Below are 12767 nucleotides of genomic sequence, written 5' to 3' on the forward strand. Positions count from 1 at the left end.
CAGATCCCGTAGACTGAGGCTCCAAGAACACCCCTGCAGACATAAGCTCCAGGACAGCCCTGATGTACTCAGGCTCCAGACCCATCTCAATAGTCCCAGGTGCCATCCCCCTCCCAGAACTTGGCCAGATCCTGTAGATTCAGGCTCATGGCCCTTCCCAGAGCCAGGTTAGCTTCTGTGTACCCAGGCATGAGGCTGGCCTTCACTGATACAAGGTCCAGGCCTGCCTTCATGAACGCTGGCTCCAACACCATTCCTGCAGACCCAATCAACAAATTCACTGCAGTGGATCCAGGCTTCAGGCCCAACCCTGTGGAATCAAGCACCAGGCCCACCCACCTCCTGACCCAGGAGCCAGGCCAGCCTGCCTGAGGACTCTAGCAGCAAGTATGACCTTGGATCATGCCAGATGGCCTCTCCCGAACCTCTAGATGACTGATGAAGGGCTTCCCCAGAAAAAACTAGTCTTCAAATACTGAAATGTCCTTATTTCTTCAAACGCACACACATTAATGTAAGGCAATAAGAAAAAATAAAATACAAGGAGAACACCAAAGAATACAGTGATCTCTTGGTAGCTGATACCAAAAGAATGGAGATATATGAACTGCCTGACAGACAATTCAAAATAATTGTTTTAAGGAAGCTCAGTGAACTTCAAGAAAATACAGAGAAACAATTCAATCAAATCAGGCAAACAATAAAATGACCAAAATGATAAATTTAATGAGAGATTGAAGTTATAGAACATATCAAACAGAAATCAAATATCAGTCAAACTGGAGCTAAAAAGTACAATGAAATGAAAAATGGAATCGATGAGAAATTGAGCAGAAGAAAGCATTTGTGAACTTAAAGATAGGTTATTTGAAAATATACAGTCGGAGAAGAAAAAGAGAATGAGAAGGAATAAAGAAAACTTATAAGATTGCTGGGTGTAGTGGCTCATACCTGTAATCCCAGCATTCTGGGAGGCTGAGGTGGGAGTATCACTTGAGTATCACTTGAGCCCAGGAGTTTGAGACTAGCCTGGGCAACAAAGTGAGACCCCTGCCCTCTACAAAAAAAATTAGCTGGGCATGGTGGCACGCATCTGTAGTCCCAGCTCCAGCTTCTTGGGGGGCTGAGGTGGGAGTGTCACTTGAGCCTGGGAGGTCAAGGCTGCAGTGAGGCATGATTGTGCCACTGCACTCCAGTCTGGGTGACAGAACTGAGGCACTGTCTCAAAAACAAGGAAGCCCCAAGCAAGCAAACAAACAAAACTCAACAACAAAAAAGAAAGCTTACAGAGTTTATGGGACAGCATCAAAAGATCAAATATCAAGTTATGGGAGTTCATGAAGGAGAATGGAAAGACAAAGGGGTAGAAAAGTTATTTAAAGAAATATTAGCAGAAAAATTTCCAAATAGGGAGACAAATATAAATATCCAGGTACAGGAAGGTCAAAATTGTCCAGTGAAATTCAATCTAAACAAGACTACACCAGGACATTTGATAACCAAACTGTCAAAAATTAAGGACAAAGAGAGGATCCTGAAAGCAGCAAGAGAAAATAAAAAAACTCATATAATAAAGTTCCAATAAGGTTAGTAGCAGATTTCTTGGCAGATACCTAACATGCCAGGAGCAAGTGGGATGATATATTATGTTTAAAATGCTGGAGGAAAAAAACCTGTCAAGCCCAAATACTATACCCTGCAAAGCTATCCTTCAGAAATGAAGGAGAGATAAAGACTTTCCCAAACAAAAGCTGAGGGAGTTCACCATCACCAGGCTGATTTTACAGGAAATGCTAAAGGGAATATTCAAGCTTAAAGTAAAATATACTAATTAGCAACACAAAAACATATAAAACTTAATGGTCAAAGTAAGCACGCAGTCAAATTCAGAATACCCTAATACTGAATGGTGGTGTGCAAATCACATATATCTTTAGTATGAAGGTTGAAAGACAAAGTTATTATTAAAATTAATAGCCACAATAATTTTTCGGGGGCACACAATATAAAAAGGTGTAAACTGTGATATCAAAAATTTAAAATGCAGGGCATGGTGGTAGTAGAGAAAAAGTGCATAGTTTTTTTTTTTTTTTTTTTTTGAGACAGAGTCTTGCTCTATTGCCCAGGCTGGAGTGCAGTGGAATAATCTCGGCTCACTGCCACCTCTGCCTTCTGGGTTCCAGTGATTCTTGTGTGCCTCATCCTCCTGAGTAGCTGGGATTACAGGCATGTGCAACCATGCCCAACTAACTTTTTGGATTTTTAGCAGAGATGAGGTTTTGCTATGTTGGCCAGGCTGGCCTCAAGTGATCCACCTGCCTTGGCCTCCAAAGTGCTGGGATTACAGGCATGAGCCACTGCACCCATCACCCCCCACCGCCCCCCGAAAAAAAGCTTATAGTTTTTTATGTTATCAAAGTTAAATTGTTATCAGCTTAAAATAGTTTATTATAACTCTAAGATGTTTTTTGAAAGCCTCATGGTAAACACAAAGTGAAAACCAATAGCAGACATACATAAGATTAAAAGAACAGATTCAAATCACACCACTACAGAAAACCATCAAACCACAATGGAAGCCAGTAAGAGAGGAATAAAGGATCTGCAAAATAACCAGAAAACAACTAACAAAATGGCAGTAGTAAGCCCTTCCTTCTCAACAATTGCTTTGAATGTAATAGATTAAATTCTCCAATCAAAAGGCATAGAGTGACTGAATAGATAAAAAAACAAGGCCCAATTATATGCTTCCTGAAAGACACTCACTTCACCTTTAAGAACACACATAGACTGAAAGTAAAGAGGTGGAAAAAAGTATTCTTTTTCCTTTTTCCAAAAGAGAAACCAAAAGAGCTCAAGGGTAGCTATGTTTATATCGACAAAATAGACCTTGAGTCAAAAACTGCAATACAGGACAAAGAAAATGATTGTACAATGATAAAGAAGTCAATTCATCAAGAAAATATAACAATGATAAATATCTATTCATCCAAGATTGAAGTATCTAAATATGAAGGAAATATTAAAAGATCTGAAGGGAGAGTTACACTATAATATATAATAATAGGGGACTTTAATACCCCACTTTCAGCAATGAGCAGATCATGTAGACAGAAAATCAACAAGAAAACAACATACTTGAACTAGATTTTAGACCCAATGGGCTAACAAACATATACAAAACATCCCATCCAACAGCAGCTGAATATATTTTCTTCTCAAGTGCACATGGAACATTTTCCAGGATAGATAATATATTTGACCATAAAATAAGTTTCAACAAATTTACAAAGACTGAAGTCATATCAACCATATTTTCTGACCACAATGGTATAAAACTAGAAATCAAGAAGAGGAGGAATTTCTGAAAATTCACAAACACATGGAAATGGAACAACATGTTCCTAAATAACCAGTGGGTCAATGAAGAAATTAAAAGGGAAATTTAAAAATATCTTGAGACAAACAAAACTGGAAACACCACATACTAAAACTTAGGGGATGCAGCAAAAGCAACTTTAAGAGGAAAACTTAGACAAGCAATAAATATCCACATCAAAAAAGAAGAAATATCTGAAATAAACAATCTAATGTTATACCTCAAGGAAGTAGAAAAACAAGAACAAACAAGTCCAAATTTAGCAGAAGGATAAAAATAATAAAGACCAGAGCAAAAATAGATGTAATAGATAAATAAAATAGAAAAATAATAGAAAAGGTCAGTGAAACTAGGTGTTTGAAAAGCTAAATAAAATTGATAAAACTTTAGGTAGACTATGAAAAATAAAGGGAAAAGACTAAAATAAATCACAAAGAAAAAACATAACAACTGATACCAGATAAACAACAATGTACTGTAAGAGACTACTATAAACAGTTATATACCAAAAAATTATACAAGCAAGAAGAAATGGATAAATTCCTAGACACATAAATCTATCAAAACTGAATCATGAAGAAACTGGAAATTTGAAAAGACCAATAAAAAGTAAGGAGATTGAATCAATAATAAAATCCTCCTACCAAAAAAAAGAGCCCAGGATTTGATGACTTTACTGCTGAATTCTACCAAACATTTATAAAGAATTAATATTGATCCTTCCAAAATCTTCCAAAAACCAGAAGAAGAGGAAATACATCTAAACTCATTTTACAAGGTAAGCATTACCTCTATACTAAATCCAGACAAGAACACTACAAGAAAAGAAAATTATAGGCCAATACCCATAGTGAACATATATAATATGGTTTGAATATTTGTTCCAACCAATTCTCGTGTTGAATTATTATCCCTAGTGTTGGAGGTGGGGCCTGGTGGGAAGTGTTTGGGTCATGGGGGCAGATCCCTCATGGCTTGGTGCTGTCCTCATGATGATGAGTTCTCATGAGATCTGGTTGTTTAAAAGTGTGTGGCACCTCCCTGCCCCCTCTCTCTCTTGCTTGCACTCTGGCCATGTGAGATGCCTGCTCCTGCTTTGCCTTCTGCCATGAGTAAAAGCTCCCTGAGGCCTCCCCAGAATCCAAACACATTCTGGCACTATGCCTGCACAGCCTGCAGAACCATGAGCCAAGTAAGCCTCTTTTCTTTATAAATTACCCAATCTTGAGTATTCCTTTTTGCAACGCAAGAACTGCCTAATAGAACATATATAAGAATCTTTAACGAAGTACTAGCCAGCTAATTCAATAACACATTAAATATATTATGTACCAAAATCAAATGGGATTTATCGCTAGGATCCAACGATGATACAACATATACAAATCTATAAATGTGATACACCACATTAATATAACGAAGGACAAAAACCATATGATCATCTCCTCAGATGCAGAAAAAATATTTGACAAAATTCAACATGCTGTCATGAGAAGAACTTTCAACAAATTAGTCAGAGGAACATACCTCAATTCAATGAAGGCCATATATGAAAAGCCTACAGGTTATATCAGGCTTAATGGTGGAAAGTTGAAAACTTTTCCTCTAATGTCAGGAATAAGGCAAGGATGCCCACTCTTTCTCGTCACTTCTATTCAACATAGTACTGAAAGTGCTAGCTGGAGCAATCAGGCAGAGAATAAAAGAGCCGGGCGCGGTGGCTCACGCCTGTAATCCCAGTACTTTGAGAGGCTGAGGTGGGCGGATCACGAGGTCAGGAGATCGAGACCATGGTGAAACCCCGTCTCTACTAAAAATACAAAAAAAAAAATTAGCCGGGCGCGGTGGTGGGTGCCTGTAGTCCCAGCTACTCGGGAGGCTGAGGCAGGAGAATGGCGTGAATCCAGGAGGCGAAGCTTGCAGTGAGCCGAGATCACGCCACTGCACTCCAGCCTGGGCGACAGAGCAAGACTCCATCTCAAAAAAAAAAAAATAAAAGGCATCCAGACTGAAAAGAAAGAGGTTAATTTGTCCTTGTTTGCAGATGACATGCTCTGATATACAGAAAACCCTAAAACAACTGTTTAGAAATAATGGACAAATTTGATAAAGTTGCAGGGCATAAAAATCAACATACAAAAAATCAGTAGCAGTTCTATACAGTAAAAATGAACTATCAAAAAGGAAGTCTAGGAAACAATCCCATTTACAATAGCTACCAAAAAAAGGATACTTAGAAATAAATTTAAACAAGGAGATTAAAAACTTGTACACTGGAAACTGAAACATTGATGAAAGAAATTGAAGACACAAATAAGTGGAGATATTCCGTTTTCACAGATTGGAAGAATTAATAATATTGTTAAAATGTCCATACAACCCAAAGTGATCTACAGATGCAGTGCAATCATATCAAAATTCCAATGACATTTTTCACAGAAATAGAAAAAAAACCTTAAAATTTATATGGAATCACGAAGACCCCAAATTGCTAGAACTATCTTGGGCAAAAACAAGAAAGCTGAACATATCACACTACCTGGTTTTAAAGTATATTACAAAGTTATAAAAATCAAAACAGCATAATGCTGGCATTTAAAGCAGAAACATAGATCAAAGGAATATGACAGAGAACCTAGAAACAAACAGAATCATTTATGGTCAACTGATTTTGACAAAGATACCAAGAAAACTCAACTGGCAAAGAACAGCCTCTTCAATAAAAGTTGTTGGCAAAACTGGATGCTCACATGCAGAAGAATGAAATTGGACCCTTTTTTCACATCATATACAAAAATCAATTCTAAATGGATTAAATAATTAAATGTAAAACCTAAAACTGTAAAAGTACTAGAAGAAAACATAGAAGGAAAGCTCCATTACATTGGTCTGGGCAATGAGAACCAAATATAGACAAGTGGGGTAATATCAAACCACAAAGAAAACAACTAACAGAGTTAAGAGACAACCTATAGAATGGGAGAAAATACTTAGAAACCATGCATCTGATAAGGGCTAATATCCAAAATATGTAACTAACTCAAACAACTCACCAGCAAGCAAACAACCTGATTAAAAAATTGGCAAAGGACCAAAAGAAGACATATGGATAGCCAATAGGTAGATGAAAAAAAATGCTCAACATCACTAATCATCAGAGAAATGTAAATTAAAACCATGATGAGTTATCACCTCACACCTACCTGTTGGAATGGTTATTATCAGTTAGACAGAATATCCTAGGGGCTGGCAAAGATGTGAAGAAAAGGGAATTCTTGTGTACTGTTGGTGTGAATGCAAATTAGTATACCCATATGGAAAATAGTATGGAAGTTCCTAAAAAAACCATAAAAATAGAATTACCATATTATCCAGCAATTAGACTACTGGGCATATATCTAAAGAACATAAAATCGGCATGCCAAAGAGTTATCTGCACTCCATGTTCATTGCAGTGTTATTCGTAACAGCCAAGACATGGAAGCATCAACATATATAAACAAATATTATTCAGCTTTTAAAAAGAAGGAAATCCTGTCATTTCCAACAACATGACGAACCTAGAGAGCATTATGTTAAGTAAAATAAGCAGGTACAGAAAGATAAACATCACATAATCTCACTTTAATATGAAATCTAAAGAAATTCAATTCACAGGAACAAGGTAGAATGGTGTCTACCGGGGTCTGAGGGGTGGACGTTGGGGAGATGTTGGAGATACAATATTTCAGTTAGATAGGAGAAGTAAGCTAAGAGATTTGCTGTACAACATGGGGACTACAGTTAATGTATTGTATTCCTGAAGATTACTAAGAGAGTGGATTTTGAGTGTTCTCACCATAATAAGTGAGGTAATGCATATATTAGTTAGATTTAGTCATTCCACAATGTATCCAGGTTTCAAAATGTATTGTACATGATATATATAATTTTTTGTCAATTAAAACATAAATAAATTAAAAAACCAAGAAGACTTTAAATAATAGAATACTTGAATCAACATGGCAAGGGGTCACCATGTACCAGCCACAATGATCCAGAATAGCCTCAGAAATCTGAAGTTGAGTGCCCTTTCACTCAGACACTTACTTCTACATTTTACCATCTGTCACTAAAAATTTTCAGGAAGTGAACTCTTCCCAAGTTAAGACACTGGACATATTAACTGATGGGTATAATCCTAAAGAATGTATATTTAATGGAAGAGTTATAAGAGACTTCCTCTGGATAGAAGACTATCCTTGAATGCTTCATGTCATAGTTATTTTAACTATATTTTTGGCTAATGGACTTTTCTTGGTGACAGATATTACACTCAGCACTTAAACCCAACCCTTGCATTTCAGATAACTTTCTGTACTGCATGATTTAGGCATCCTAGGTTTGTTAGGATGAACTAGAGGTTGGGGTGGGGCACATATTGCTGATGACAGCATCAGTATGGACTCACTGTGAGCATCAGCTGTGGCCAAAGTGTGGAAATGAGGCAGGAGCTGCCCAATACCATGATATCTGAGGTGGGGAGTATCCTTTTAGGGGCCTCCCATCTGCATTCACATCTTGAAGGAGCATGTCTGGAGCATAGGAAGAGAACAAATACTGCAAAAGCAGTGGGAACCATAAGGCTATGCATTTGGTCACCAGCAGGCCAGACCTCATCTATGGTTCTCTGATGACTAGGACTTAACATTTTGGAGATCCAGATTTTGGCAGAGTATGCATTTGATTCCTCCTATATCTCCATGAAGTTCAAAGTCTTCCAGGATTCCTCACCACCCTACTCTAAATAATATGGAGGTATGCAGATGCTTCCATATAAGACAGAACACACAGTCATAACCAAATGGGCACCTTTTCCAGCTGCAATATTCTAGGTGTAGCCTCTGAGTTCCCTGGGGCAGGGTAGGCTGTCCAGAGAGCTCTCTGGAACATAGGTCAGGACACTAGTGATTGGAGCAACTGCTTCTAGTAAAATTCATGGTTCATGGCACTTGCACCAGTGACAGGAAATAGAGCAGTTTGGCACCCATAGTGTCTTTACATGGCAAAGTGCACTGGATTTGGACATGGAAGGTTACTCTCCATGTGGCCCCTGGCAGGTAACTTTGCTTCTCATTGTTTTTCTGTTTATTTTGAGATGGAGTCTCCCTCTGTCACCCAGGCTGGAGTGCAATGGTGCAGTCTCGGCTCACTGCAACCTCTGCCTCCCAGATTCAAGTGATTCTCCTGCCTCAGCCTCCCGAGTAGCTGGGAATACAGGTGTGCGCCACCACGCCTGGCTAATTTTTGTATTTTTAGTAGAGATGAGGTTTCACCACATTGGCCAGGCTGGTCTCAAACTCCTGACCTCATGATCCACCTGCCTCGGCCTCCCAAAGTGCTGGGATTACAGGCATGAGCCACCGTGCCTGGCTAATTTTGCCTCTCTTAATGCAGACATACCTTGGAGATCAAGTTTGGATCCAACTGCCACAATAAAGAGAATCACAAAATATTTTTGGTTTCCTGCTGCATATAAAAGTTATGTTTACACTATACCATCATCTATTAAGTGTGCAATAGCATTATATGTTAAAAACAGTATATATAATTAAACGTATTTTACTGCTAAAAATGCTAGTGATCATCTGACCTTCAGTGAGTCATAATTGTTTTGCTGGTAGAGTGCCTTGCTTCAATGCTGATGGCTGCTGCCTGACCAGGGTGGTGGTTACTAAAGTGGCTATGGAAATTTCTTAAAATAAGACAACAATAAAGTTTGCTGCATCAGTTGACTATTTCTTTCATGAAGATCACTAGCATTATGATGTTGTTTGAATTTCTCTCCACAGAAGAAGTTCTTTCAAAATTGGAGTCAATCTTCTCAAATCCCACTACTGCTTTATCATAATTTTATGTGACATTTTAAATCCTTTGTTGTCATTTCAACAGTCTAATGATACAACTTTCATGGATGAGGAGCTGCTATATTTTTTTAAGAGACAGGGTCTTGCCTTACCACCCAGGCTAAAGTGCAGTGGCAAGGATCATAGCTCACTGCAGCCTCAAACTCCTGGGTTCAAGCGATCCTCCTGCCCCAGCCTCCCAAGTAGCAAAAATGTTTTCAGCATCTTTACCAGGAGAAGTTTCTAATTCAAGAAGCCCCTTTCATTGCTCATCCATAAGAAGCAACTCCTTGACTGGGTGCCATGGCTCATGCCTATAATAATCTCAGCACTTCGGGAGGCCCAGGTAGGAGGGGATCACTTGAGGCCAGGAACTTGAGACCAGCCTGGGGAACTTAGCGAGACCTTGTCTTTACAAAAAAAAAAAAAAAAAAAAAAAGCCAAGGGCAGTAGTGCATGCCTGTAGTTCCAGCTACCAGGGAAGCTGAGGTGGGAACATAGCTCAAGTCAAGGAGTTCAAGACTGTAGTAAGCTCTGATCATGCCACTGTACTCCAGCCTGGGCAACTGAGTGAGATCTTATCTCTTAAAAAAATAGAAGTAACACTTCATCCATTCAAGTTTATCATGAGATTCCAGCAATTCAATCACATTTTCAGGCTCAACTTCTAACTCTAGTTCTCTTGCTATTTCTATCACATCTGCAGTGGCCCCCTCCATGAAGTCTTGAAACTCTCAAAGTCAGCACGAGAGTTGGAATCAATTTCTTCCAAACTCCTGTTAGTGTTATTTTCACCTCCTCCTGTCGATCATGAAGGTTCTTAATGGCATCTAGAATGGTGAATCATTTCCAGAAGGTTTTCAATTTATTTTGCCCAGATCCATCTGAAGAATCACTATGTCAGCTATAGCCTTATAAAATGTATTTCTTTTTTTAATAGCTTTTTTTTTATTAATTTTTTTTGCACACAAAAACAATAAACATTTTCTAAAAATACATACAAACAAAAAGATGCGTATCAAACATATTAGGAAGGTTGCACATGGGAAGACAGGGAATAGAAATGGGGAGTGGGAATTAAAATAAATGGGAGAGGGACTTTATATGGATCAGTGATAATAACTCAATCCTCTATTTGATGAAGAAGGAGAAGGAAGAGGAAGAAAAAGTGGGATAAAGGATCAGAAAGGGAGGAAAGTAGAAAAAATTAGAGTATGACTCCAGGGTAGACCTGTTTTGTTGTCACTGAGTTGGTTGGTTGGTTTGTCTGTTGTATTTTTCATATGTTTCGCCATGTTGGCCAGACTGGTCTTGAACTCCTAGCCCGAAGTGATCAACCCGCCTTGGCCCCCCAGAGTGCCGGGACCACAGGTGTGAGCCACCACGTCCAGCCCCCACATTGCTTCTGGCCTCCGTGGTAGACCTCCCAGACGGGGTGGTCGGGCAGAGGTGCTCCCCACATCCCAGACGGGGCAGCCGGGCAGAGGCGCTCCTCACTTCTTCCCAGATGGGGCAGCTGGGCAGAGGTGCTCCTCACTTCTTCCCAGACGGGGCAGCCGGGCAGAGGTGCTCCTCATTTCTTCCCAGACAGGGTGGCTGGGCAGAGGCGCTCCTCACTTCCCAGACGGGGCGACCGGGTAGACACGTTGCTCATTTCTTCCCGGACGGGGCAGCTGGGCAGAGACGCTCCTAACTTCTTCCCAGATGGGGCGGCCGGGCAGAGGTGCTCCTCACTTCTTCCCAGACGGGGCGGCCGGGCAGAGGCGCTCCTCATTTCTCCAAAGACGGGGCGGCCGGGCAGAGGCGCTCCTAACTTCTTCCCAGACGGGGCGGCCGGGCAGAGGCGCTCCTCACTTCCCAGACGATGGGTGGCCGGGCAGAGGCGCTCCTCACTTCCCAGACGAAGTGGCCGGGCAGAGGCGCTCCTCACTTCTTCCCAGACGGGGCGGCCGGGCAGAGGCGCTCCTCACTTCTTCCCAGACGGGGCGGCCGGGCAGAGGCGCTCCTCACTTCCCAGACGATGGGCGGCCGGGCAGAGGCGCTCCTCACTTCCCAGACGATGGGTGGCCGGGCAGAGGCGCTCCTCACTTCCCAGACGATGGGTGGCCGGGTAGAGGCGAAAATGTATTTCTTAAACAATAAGACTTGAAAGTCAAGATCGCTTCTTGAGCCATGGGCTGTAGAATGTATATTGTGTTAGCAGGCATGAAAACAATATTAATCCCCTTGTTCATCTCCATTGGAGCTCTTGGGTGACCAGGCACGTTGTCAATGAGCAGTAGTATTTTGCATTTGAGTATTTATTTGAGCAGTAGGTGTCTAGGTGTCAAAAGTAGACTCAAAAGGTGTCTGGGTGTGAAAAGTAGACTCAAAATATTCAGTGAACCATGTTGTAAATAGATGTGCTATCATCAAGATGGTGTCTCATTTATAGAGCACAGGCAGAGTAGATTTAGCAGAATTCTGAAGGGACCTGGGATTTTCAGAATGGTAAATGACCATCATTACCTTTAACTTAAAGTCACCAGCTGCATTAGTCCCTAACAAGAGCGTCAGCCTATCCTTTCAAGCTTCAAAGCCAGGCATTGACTTTTGCTCTCTAGTTATGAAAGTCTTAGATGGCATCTTCTTCCTACAGAAGGCTGATTTTTCCACACTAAACATCTGTTGTTTAGTGTAGACATCTTCATCACTTTGCAAGATTTTCTGGGTAACTTGCTGCAACTTCTACATTAGCACTTGCTGCTTCACTTTGCACTTTTATATTATGGAGATGGCATCTTTCTTTAAACCTCATGAAATAATCTCTGCTAACTTCCAACTTTTCTTCTGTAGCTTTCTCACCTCTTTCAGCCTTCATAATATTGGAGAGAGCTGGGGCCTTTCTCTGGTTAGGTTTTTGGCTTAAGGGAATGTGGTGGCTAGTTTGATCTTCTGCCCAGACCACTAAAATTTTCTCCATATCAGCAATAAGGTTGTTTTGCTTTCTTATCATCCATGTGTTCACTGGAGTAGCACTTTTAATTTCCTTCAACAACTTTTCCTTTGCATTCATATCTTGGCTAACTGGCACAAGAGGCCTAGCTTTTGGCATATCTTGGCTGTTGACATGTCTTCCTAACTGTAATCATTTCCAGCTTTTCATTTAAAGTGAGAGACATAGAACCCTTCCTATCACTTGAACACTTAGAGACCATTGTGGAGTTATTAATTGGCCTAATTTTAATATTGTTATGTCTCAGGAAAGAGAGAGCCCTGAGGAGAGGGAGAGAGACGGGGAAATGGCCAGTTGTTGGAGCAGTCAGAACACACACAACATTTATCCATTAAATTCATCGTTTTTTAAGGGCACATTTCATAGTGCCCCAAAACAATTACAACGGTAATAACCAAGATTATGGATGACAGATCATCACAACAGATATGATAATAAAACAAGTTTGAAATTTTTTTGTGATGAAGTTTCTCTCTTGTTGCCCAGGCTGCAATGCAATGGCGAGATC

The sequence above is a fragment of the Nomascus leucogenys genome, chromosome 13 (assembly GCF_006542625.1).
Source record: "Nomascus leucogenys isolate Asia chromosome 13, Asia_NLE_v1, whole genome shotgun sequence".
In the NCBI taxonomy this organism is placed as follows: Eukaryota; Metazoa; Chordata; class Mammalia; order Primates; family Hylobatidae; genus Nomascus; species Nomascus leucogenys.